We start from the raw sequence: 12,281 nt of genomic DNA, 5'->3' as shown, positions 1-12,281 counted from the left end.
AATTGAACTAGCTCTCCTTGGTAGGAAGTAATCTGAAACTGGACTAAGACTGGGCAATGAGATATTGAACTCATGAATTTAAGTATATGAGAAGCAATGTCGTCGAGTAATTTGTAACTTTAGACTTGCAACAGAAAGTCAAATGTACAGGTTACGGGATGGAGCAGAAAATATAATTCCATCTTGAACACAACTCATTCCCATTCATGTATTCCATGTGTTGTTAAAGACGCATTTGAATGCGAATTGGAGTTTTTAATATCAATGCATTAATTACGTCCGATTCCAAAGGCTTCGGCTTGCCGGTCTCATTACACGCAGTAATTAAAGACCCTTCTGGCTCACATCGATGGAATAAAAAAAAGCGTGTTCCATCTAATACATTTTCATTACATTCAACTATAGAATTAATAAATTGGCATGTAGCATATTTTATTAATCATTAGCCAAAAATCAACGAATTTAATATGAAATCATAACGTGTTGTTTATTGAAAGTCGTGCGTTTCCATTAGATGACACGGCAGAAGCCTTCCTGCCCCGAGCGCTAAGTAAGGCAGTCAGGGTCGCCACGCTCCATTGCTATCGATCAATAGGTTGCTTTTTATTATTTGTTTTAGTTCTGAAGTTACCCAAATAGACATAATTGAGTCAGACTCGAATTAACGTTTATATGACGGGTTTTCAATATTCGTTAAACATTTTGAACTGGAATTCATTATCAACAAGCCCAGTTACTTTTCATGATGTTCCGTGAAATATAAAACTAACCATGATACCTTAAGTAATATATGCATATCGTATAGGACAATAAAATTATTTCCTTTTTTGCATTTTTCTGATTTTCATATGAAAGTCATTTAACAACCGATCATACATACATTAATGCTGCCTGAATAAAAGTCTATGGGGTACATCACCATCTGATCTCATAGCATTTATATTCATGGTTTTCGAATTGTACATGCCCATGTGTATTATATTAATGTATAGGGAAATCATTTTATTTTTACTAACATTTTTAATATTAACTTGCCTATACCTCTGGATCAACGCCGTTTGCTACCCCCTTCCACGACTGGAGTTAGATGATACTGACGTAATATACAAACAAATCACTTTACTAGGTATAATAATAATAATAATAATAATATTATTATTATTATTATTATTATTATTATTATTATTATTAATAATAATTTATTTTAGCTGGCAGAGTTAAGGCCGTAAGGCCTTCTCTTCCACTCAACCAGCAAAAAGTGTATATACATATGCATGAACTTACAAACAATTCAACAATTTGATTGAGATGAGAGTTACATATATACAAGAGTTATATACGAATTAAACAACAAAATACTATGAACTATTAATTAAACACTGAAATAAACTGTGTAGCAGAATTAAACTAAAATACATAGAATGTTAATATATTTCAAATAATATTAGACAATAGAAAGAGATTATTATGAGACAATTTTGAAAATACAGCGCTATCAGGATTATGTCTAAAGGAAGAAGTAACAATGTAGTCAGTGATAGTTTAAATCAGTATGATTGGAGTGAAATGCTAAGAAGGTTATCTTTTAAGCTGTTTTTTAAGGTGTTTATTGTCTTGCAGCCCCTAATACTTTGTGACAAGGAATTCCATTGTCGCGAAGTGGATACTGTAAAAGATTATGAATAACAAGATGTTCTATGAAGAGGTATACTTAGCGTGCCACAGATAAGTGATCTGGTATTTACATCGTGGTTAGAGTATAGATAAGAGAAACGAGACGAAAGGTAATTTGGTGTTAAGGTGTGCAGAATTCGAAAGAGTAAAGACAAAGAGTGTAACGTTCTGCGTCCTTTAAGTCGGAGCCACGAAAGACTTGAGAAGGACGGTGATATGTGATCATATCGTCGGATGTTGCACACGTATCTGACGCACATATTCTTAACTTGCTATAACTTGACTGACAGTTCAGAACTTGGGTCACTTAACAAAACGTCACAATAATCGAAGTGCAGCATTACTAGGGTTTGTACTAGAGTAAGTTTTAGTTGCTTGGGCAAGAAGTTTCTCAAGCGACTCAAAGAGTTAATGGAGGAACAGATTTTTTTTATCGTTTCTTTAACTTGAAAATTCCAACTTACATTATTATCAAAAAAGAAGCCAAGATTTTTTTACGACAGATGAATAAGGGATTAGCGTGTTGTCAAGGGTAACAATTTAAAGATTACTGTTATTAAGGGAGTATAGGAGGGAAGGAAAGTAGTTCATCCATTTACGTAAACTAGGAAATATCGCGCTTTTGAGTTTGATCATTTTCATTAGGTTTTTGTTTAGTCAAAATACAGTACAGTATTAACAATGAGTGTTTTTACTCACGAACTGAGCTGTCCATGCGGACGTATTCATTATGCAGTGTATATTATACTGTCTACAACACATTAGCGTACAATATAGAGAATGAAGTTAAATTGAAAAATAATCATAATATGGATATTTAAACACATTTTTTAAAATAGTGGCCGTTCATTTCGATACAGGCGTCAGTTCTTTTGTACATATTATCGCACTATAGACAATTGTACCTAATTCCAATTACCAGTTTCGTCTTTCGTACTAGTAACTTATGTTGAAATAATTCTGTGCCTACTCTATAAAAGAGTACCTTACGTACTGTAAATTCAATCTTCACTTCTGCCCGATCCGAAAAGATAAAATTACTCAGACATGCTATCTACTGTCCGTCCAAGTGGTTATGTCGTACGGTCGTAGAAAGGGAGGAAATCAGGTGATAGTTAATTACTTAACGAGGCCCTTCTATTTAAGTTATTTTAAACAGTTGTATAATATTACGTAGATGTCCAATTCCTAACAGAAATTAATGTTCTCATAAAAGAGCTAAGACAGCCCAGCTACTAGCTGGCGAATAAAAGCTGGTGGGGGAAACCGGGATACGACGTAGGCAAATGGACGACAGTACCTGTGCGAAAATGATTCAATATTGAAAGCTCTTTCGTCACTGGAAAACGCGAACATATTTTTGGAACGTACTGTTTACTGTGACCGTAAGGCTACTATGACTGTATATGCGGTCTTGGATCTGTGTGGAGGACGGTTGAACTTCATTAGTAGAAGGGGTGTGAGTGAAGAACATTCAAAAACTCAGGTACAATAAAAATTGAAGTAAAAATAAAATGATGTCCCTGTATATGAAAAATACATTATGCAAAAATGATCAGAGGGAAAAGTGAAAATAAATAATTTAAGAATTAATCTATTTATTCACTGTATTTATGTAGTAAATCACGAGGTGTGAAAATTTAATTTTCGGAATAACCGTACATTGTCGCAAATTGGGCAGAAGTGCGCACCTCGGCATGTTTCTGCTATTGGTGTTGGTGGGAAAGCAAGTAATATAACAAATTTAGAGCAGCGCATAACAACAAATTTTGTGGGAAGCGCATCAAAGCTGCTAGATAAATATTGCAACTATGAATAATGGTGAATGGTAAGCAGCTGTGAAAAAGTCAAAAGCTTACTAAGATGCTCGATGGCTCAGAACAGACCACACGTGTGAAAAACTACATACGAACAGGGCAACACGCAGAGTTCAACGCAGGAACAAATTTCTGCAAAGATGGCGTCTCGAATCTTGACAGGTGACCAGAACCACTCAGATTCCTTGTTGTGACGAGCCCTGCAGAGTAGGCGACCTGTCTGCCCTGATGATGGAACCTGTGTAGTTCCGAAACGTTGTAAATATCAAGTTCCGGCACAAGGTGAAGTGCCGAAAACTAAATTTCTGATCACCTATACACCGTTAAAATCTAAAATCGCTATTAGAGAGCTGCAGATTGCAGCTTGGAACCGGTAAGAGAACATCCAGCAAAGATGAACATCCGACCGAATGTTCGATCTTGAAGCGGTTCCCCTAATGTTTTGCAGGATAGAAAGAACACCAGGTGCACTTCATCATACACGAACACTGACAATATCTGAGTACACAAATAGAGTAACAATTGAAAGAAATTCACTTTTTCTAATTTGAAAACGTTAGCTTGAAATAGGCCTACAATTGACTGGACACTTCAATACATATTCATAACTAATATATAAATAAACAAATGGACATCGGTAATAGCAAAATAAATCAGGGTAATGGATAATAAGAAATCTGACAGGTAAACAATACAAGAATAAAATAAATTACGATTACAAAATAGAAGATCACATAAATACATACATTGCCACTTAATATTTTAGGAGAAAAATTCGCTCCAGCGCCGGGGATCGAACTCGGGTCCTTGGTTTTACGTACCAAGCGCTCTGACCACTGAGCTACGCCGAATTCAATCCACAGCACCGGACCGAATCCTCCTCCTTCGATGTTTCCCTTGCATCATCAACGGGATGATTCGCAGCCAGGACAACGGATCGCGTAGACCTCGCACGCCGGAAATAGAGGAACGTGTGTTGCAACATGTAGAACGTGATCCTCAACAAGTGTGCGAAGAATTGCAGCTGCTGAAGTTCTGCATGAGCAGTTACTTTATCCTTACCATACCCAACGTGTGCAAGCTCTTAGACCATCATGCCAGATTACAATTCTGCCAGTGGCTTCTACGACAGAGTGATGAAAATCCGGTATTCAAAGCCTACATTATATTTACTGATGAAGCAGAATTCACAAAACATGGGGTAGTAAATTACCGCAACACACACGTGTGAGCAATCATGGAGGTGAGACATCAGGATCGTTTTAGTATCAATGTGTGGGTGATAGACTCCTGGGGCCATACATTTTACCTAACAGACTAACAGGTGCTGTGTATCATCGATTCTTGCGCGATGAATTACCCGTGCTTTTGGAGAATGTTGCCCTTTTAGAAAGACAGCGGATGTGGTATGTGCACAACGGGGCACCACCAGATTTTCTACACATCGTGCGACAGTACTTAATCCAAACTTTTCATGGACGATGGATTGGTCGGGGAGGTCCAGTAGCATGGCCTCCCTGTTCACCGGACCTCATCCATTGGATTTCTGGCTATGAGGACATTTAAAGATATTGGTGTATGCCGAATCCATCGACAATGTGCATATGTTATAAGAGCGTGTGCCCAATGCATGTGCCTAAATTCGAGAGCAGCCAGGTGTAATCGCAGGAGTTCGCGATTCTTTGAGAAGAAGATCTGAAGCATGTATAAGAATGCATGATAACCACATGGAGCGTCCCCTGTAACAGGCAGATGTTATCAGAGGACAGATTGGCAGAAATCATCTCAAATCCTGTTTGTGTTTATGGCGTTAACCTCAAAAATATTGTACTGTTAAACGTTTGTGACAATAAAGCATTTTTGTTCACTAGAATTAGCTTGTTGGACGAAGCCCATTGTCTGACGCGTAAATACTGAACACAAGTAAAATGATCCACATCTTAACAGATATTTGTTTGAATTATAGAAACGTTTATTCTAGATTTGACCAATCCCACCTCCTGTTGCAAAATCACCCACTCTCTTAAACACCCTGTATATATACTCCATTGAAAAACTGAGTTTTGAGTTACATAGGAAAACTTTTCGTATGAACTGTAGCGTTTACAACTGCAACTTTATAACTTTGAATCCCACCTACTGTTGCAATATCACACACTTTCTTTAAACACCCTGTATATATACTCTATTGAAAAACTGAGTTTTTATTTACATAGGAAAACTCTTCGTACGGTCTGTAGCGTTTACTACTGCAACTTTAGAACTTTGAATTCTATTGACATATTCGGTTTATATACTATGCGTATTATAATAAACAAAAATGAATAAAATGTATTATTATTATTATTATTATTATTATTAAATACTGGAATACAATTACCACCATATTCAACCTTGTCCTAAATGTTTTGTTTATATGTACATTGTTTCGAAACGTTTTCGTTTTCAGATGATCGACACTTTTCGTATTTAACAGTTCAATTCATAACGTAACCTCTGATTTCAGATAAGCCACAGTTAGGGATGCCAAAATCCCAGGTGCCCGTATGAATACAAAATGTTATTGATGGTTATACCTCAAATACAACGCATGAGAATAAACCTTTCCCGGCACATTAACGTCATTGTTCATCTGTTCTGCCTTGTATTCAGATTCGCAATGGACATTCCTTCAAAAAATATTCACTCGTGTTGTGGAAAGTATTGCCCTCCTGCCTCGTGGCTCCGACACGTTTTTAAAATATTCTTAAAGCTGCATCAGCGTCGCAGTTTAGCAAAAGAGAGATTTGCCTTTGCCGTAAAATAGTTTTAGTCCAGCCATCTGTCAATAAATAATACAAAGACAAGGAAAATGGAATAAACACATTTCGCATTTTGTATTCATTTTATTTTATATTTTGATCGCGGATTAAAAGATACACCAATATACTTAACATGATTTTAAACATCAAATTATTTACTTTGGCAGCATTTGGGCACACTTAGCATTTATCGTGGTTACGAAAATCTATCATCTATACTAATAATAAATCTGTAGCCGAAATTTTTCTGGTAATTTTCGATTTTCCAAAAATTATTGGTCCTAACATATATAATTAACCACCCTCAAACCGAAAATCGCTTTTTTGAAATTTTTGTTTGTATGTCTGTCTGTCTGTATGTTTGTTACTTTTTCACGCGATAATGGCTGAACGGATTTCGATGAAAATTGGAATATAAATTAAGTTCGTTGTAACTTAGATTTTGGGCTATATAGCATTAAAAATACATTATTTAAAAGGGGGGTTATAGGGGAGCCTGGATTAAATAAATCGAAATATCTCGCTTATTATTGATTTTTGTGAAAAATGTTACATAACAAAAGTTTCTTTAAAAATAATTTTCGATAAGTTTTATTCCTTGAAAAATTTTGATAGGACTGATATTTAATGAGATAAGTGAGTTTTAAAATTAAAATAACTGCCATCTAAGGCCGTATAATGAAATAAAAAACAAATGACTTCGTCTATAAGGGGCCTTGGACAACAACAATCGAAAGCTATGAAAGATAACCTACAGAGAATTTTTCTGTGATTGTATGAAGTAATATCGGCAGCTAAATTAACCGATTTGTATAATTAATTATTATTTCACCATTGGAAAGTGTAGTTTCTCTAGATGGACATAATGCTATAATGTTATTACAGTAACTTCTGATATGATATAATATAATATTATATAATATAATTTAAGTTATTTGAAGGGTTCAGAACCATAGTGGGCAAGCGCCATTTACTGAATACGTAGAAAACAAGGGTTAAAATTAAGTTATTACCATAATTCAATGGAAACCTGTAACAAGTAAAATAAAATATACATATTAAATCTAAATGATGGCAATGTTCATTGAACTATGGTTGCATGTAATAAAAATTAAGAAACATGTTAACGGAATTGTCATTGCACCAAATGAGTGTCTCTGGACAAAAATGATCGCATTTTAATTATTTGGATGCAATTTAAATTAAGTAACATATTAAATGATTTATCCTTCTATCAAACACGAATGTTCCCTGGATCAAATGTCCCATTTTAATTATGTAATTACTTTATACTTTATATTTATTTCTAACGGGTGCAGCGGAGCGCACGGGTACGGCTAGTTTCGAATAATTATTCGTTTCTTAATTATTTTACATCTGATATAGACCTACATAATGTGATAAGCTAAGACCCTTGTCGAAGCTATTTTGTTTTTTTCTTTATGCTCGACAATGCCGAAATGTAGTAATTGTACACCTGGTAGTAGCCCTTTAATGGACCTAATTAAAGTACACTTATTCATTATAGTTCAAGTGTACAGCCAATGGGAAATCACCATTGTACCATTATAAAACCGCAAGTATCGATTATTCTCGGATATGCAATCGAAAGACAATTAGCGAAAAGTCACGGAGGCTGGAAATCCAATACTGTCGCAGAAGGTTATGTTCTGTTACTATAATAATTAGCGTTAATTGTAAATAATATTCAAATGAATTCAATTTGTCATCCCGTTTTTCAATTCTAAATGAATTTCCAGATTATATCAATACTAATCTTCATGTTATTCTCTAGATTATATCAAGGTCAATGACATTCGTGCCTCGGAAAATATTAATACTTTCGCGTCCGTGCACATCTCACAATTCAGGTCAGTTCCGCTCCTCACTTACATAACCATAACATGAATAATTATGAATAATTTCAAGTTAGAAATATGGTCGAGCATAAAAAGTCGTATGAAACTTGCCTATAATGGTAATTAAGACGCTCGTATGAAAATTATGAAACTCGCTTGCGCTCGTTTCATAAACAATCATACTCGCGTCTTAATTACTACCATTATAGGCTCGTTGCATAATGTACTATTGTACGTTACATTAATTTCATCCTTCATGAAGGAAATAATTTAATTTTATATTTTACATCTATACTTTCGTAAATTTGCAATGTCAGAATTCCGTCATAGTTAAGATAATCTATAATGATCTTCTATGGGTCACAGGGAGAAAGGTTTTCCAGTTGCAGTCACTGTTCTCTCATGAATATCTTTCCACAGATTCAAGTTCTCATAGTTGCAATTACTTCGGCATCAACATAAAGTCATCATTAGTGTTTAAACGCAGACATTCTGCTCACGATAAACGAATGGGATTGTCGTGTCACCGTATCACGATGTCTGGTAACGATAATGTGGCGCATGCGTAGAACATCGACTTCACAGTTTACCGTAAACGAAAACCATTGTGGCAGAAACTGTCTGAAGAAGTTAACGTTTCCACGATATAATACTTTTAACTGTTCACTATTATAGCTTGAATTTAATAGTGACGGTATATGCCAAGTGCAATACTTCGTGGTTGCTGTTGTAAATAAATACTCACATAAATTTAACTATGCGTGCTAATATTGAATAGTAGTAAACACCGATACAATAACAGACAATTCCAAATGCCATAATGTGAGTTCACTTAACAACATTCATCTTCCTTTCATAAAACATTTCCTTATTTGCGTAATTTTAGCATACAATATGAAATATATTTCGCAATATAATTGTCAGTACATAGACATGTGTATGCGATATGTCAGCATTACAAGTCACAAAGATTTCATAACCGCCAAGCAAGTATTAAGGTCGATTCATATTATACGGAACGTCAACGTCACGGACCGGTACCGTCACCGTCACGTCACATTCACATTTAACGGCAAGTGACCGTCAGTTTGCCGGCGGAAAAGCAGTTCTTTTCTTCTCAAACTGGATCTCTTCCTTGGCAGTAATGTTATATTATTTGTATTGTTTATAAGATTTACTAACATATTTACTTACACATTCATCTTCACCCACATATTTTGCCAATTTTGGCTACTTTAGGCCTATATTTTTTAAACCAGATGTTTTTATAACTAGGGTTGGAATGTATATTTCAAGTTATTTTTTGCAGCAGCATTCCTATTCAGAAATACACACGAACAAACAAATAAGAAGAAGAATAATACTGAAATAATTCAGTTCAATGCATACAATAACTAGAGCTCAACAAAACTGTCGCTCTCGCTCGCTGTGTTCGTTGCATTTGTCTTTCGAGTCTCGCTCGTCATTCTCGAAATAGCGTTTGGTCGGCGTGGAAAGATTTCGTAACTTTGAATAACATACATCATTGAAATAAATAACATTATAAATGTTTAAATGAGACAAAAAGACAAAACAGAACAGTATCTTAGTTATCAAAATGTTCTGGTTCTAATATATTCTATTACCTATGATTATATAAATTCTCGTTGCCAAACTTTCAGAACGGCCCCGAGGTTCACTCAGCCTTCTATAAAATTGAGTACCGGGTCTTTCCCGGGGGTAAAAGGCGGCCAGAGCGTGGTGCCGACCACACCACCTCATTCTAGTGCCGAGGTCATGGAAAGCATGGGGCTCTACCTCCATGCCCCCCAAGTGCCTTCATGGCATGTTACAAGGATACCTTTACCTTTTTACCTTTTATGATTATATAAATAAAAAAAAACAATCTTCAAATAAATTTGCATTTCTAAGGAACATAAAACATAATACAATTTTTTTTATTTGATCTTAAACATATGAAAAGAAAATTCCTAGCCTTTTTAAATTATGTACAAGACTTTTGTCAGTTTTTCCTTCCCAGACTTGTTATTATTTGGCAATCTGGTGAACGAGACTTTTAATAAACGTTTCCTTCACAGACCAGTTGAAATTTTGTAACAGAATATACGACACTTGTACTACACCGTTTCTTCATAAACCAGTTAAATTTGTCAACTTGATATACAGGATTTGTATAATAACTTTCCTTCTCCGACAAAAGAACTTATTTTGTGTGCGTTTAAATATTTATTGCTGTAACTGTTAAATTAATACTCAGAACTTCAGTAATATTCGTACATGGATTATACAGGGACATTATTTTATTTTTACTAACATTTTTAATATTAAGCTGGCTATACCTTTGAATTAACCGATCGAGAACCGGAAACACAGTTTGCTACCCCCTTCCACGACTGGCGTAATATACAAACAAATCACTTTACTAGGTACAGGAGGGAAAAAAAGTAATTCATCCATTTACGTAAACTAGGAAATATCGCGATTTTGAGTTTGATAATTTTCATTAGGTATTTGTTTAATCAAAATACAGTACTGAATTAAAAATAAGTGTTTTTACTCACGAACTGAGCTGTCCATGTGTATGTATTCATTATGCAGTATATATTATACTGTCTACAGGACATTAGCGTACAATATAGAGAATGAAGTTAAATTGAAAAATAATCATAATATGGATATTTAAACACATTTTTTAAAATGGTGGCCGTTCATTTCGATACAGGCTTTAGTTCTTTTGTGCATATTATCGCACTGTAGATTATTGTATCTAATTCCAATTACCAGTTTCATCCTTCGTACTAGTAACTCATGTTGAAATAATTCTGTACTTACTCTATAAAAGAGTACTTTACATATTGTAAATTCAATCTTCACTTCTGCCCGACCCGCACAGGTAAAATTACTCAGACATGCTATCTACTGTCCGTCCAAGTGGTTATGTCGCAGGATCGTAGAAAGGGGGGAAATCACGTGACAGTTAATTACTCAACAAGGCCCTTTCATTTAAGTTATTTTAAACAGTTGTATAATATTAAGTAGACGTCCAATTCCTAACAGAAATCAATGTTTTCAGAAAAGAGCTGAGAAAGCCCAGCCACTAGCCCTTACAGAGGAGCGAGCAGAAGCAAGTGGGGAAAATCGGGATGCGACAATGGCAAACGGACGACAGTACCTGTGCGCAAATATGATTCAATATTGAAAGCTCTTTCGTCACTGGAAAACGCGAACATATTTCTGGAACATACTATACTCACTAACTCACTGCGGTCTTGGTTCTGTGTGCAGGACAGTTGGAACGTCAATAGTAGAAGGGGTGGGAGTGAAGTACATTCAAAAACTCAGGTACGATAAAAATTGGAGTAAAAATAAAATGATGTCCCTGTACTTTCGATGAGTTTAAATCTCACACTTTGTTGAGAGACTTAAACATCCCACAACTATCAAGCAACGGAGCCTCGACTGACAACGTGTGGCTCCAATAAGTGACTAACGCAAGGCTCGATCAGCGCTCATTCTTTGTCATAATCGTTTACACTTGGCACTTTATCAAGTAATAATGTTTTCAATCAGACGCAAGGCATATCTAACTTTAATTAATAATATCTGGTGACTCTCATTATCAGAAACGAAAAAATCTATTGCAAGAATCAGTTGTAATCAGGGAATGCAATGAATGGGAAAAGTAAGTCGAGAAGGAACTCTGTGTTTGAAATGTCTTAGGCGACATCTACTTCTGCTACTGTTGCTCCTCATTTAAATTACAAATCTGTTTTCAGAGTCTAAAAAATTTCTTCTTTCTACTTCAGCATTGCTCAAACCATTCCAAGCTTCAGGGTTAGGAAATAAGGCGGTAGAGGGGGGGGGGGGAATGCAGATGATGGAATAAGTCGGTGGTAAGAGTTCAGCATCAAGAAACCAGAAGTAACATCAGCATCAGTGAATACTGAGCAGGAGGGGCAAGTATAGAGAAGGGAGTTAAAAGATTTTAATCGTTTAAGAGGATCCTCTCTTACTACAACGTTGCCTTGCACAGCTGAGCCGGAGTTCTGGTATCATCGACTGACTGAGGAAAAGAAACCCGTGTTGTATAACAAATTACGAGAAGTTTTTGCAAGGGAAAGGGAAGGAAA

Source organism: Periplaneta americana, chromosome 13 (genome assembly GCF_040183065.1).
Source record: "Periplaneta americana isolate PAMFEO1 chromosome 13, P.americana_PAMFEO1_priV1, whole genome shotgun sequence".
Classification (NCBI taxonomy): domain Eukaryota; kingdom Metazoa; phylum Arthropoda; class Insecta; order Blattodea; family Blattidae; genus Periplaneta; species Periplaneta americana.
This window is presented reverse-complemented; position numbering follows the sequence as displayed.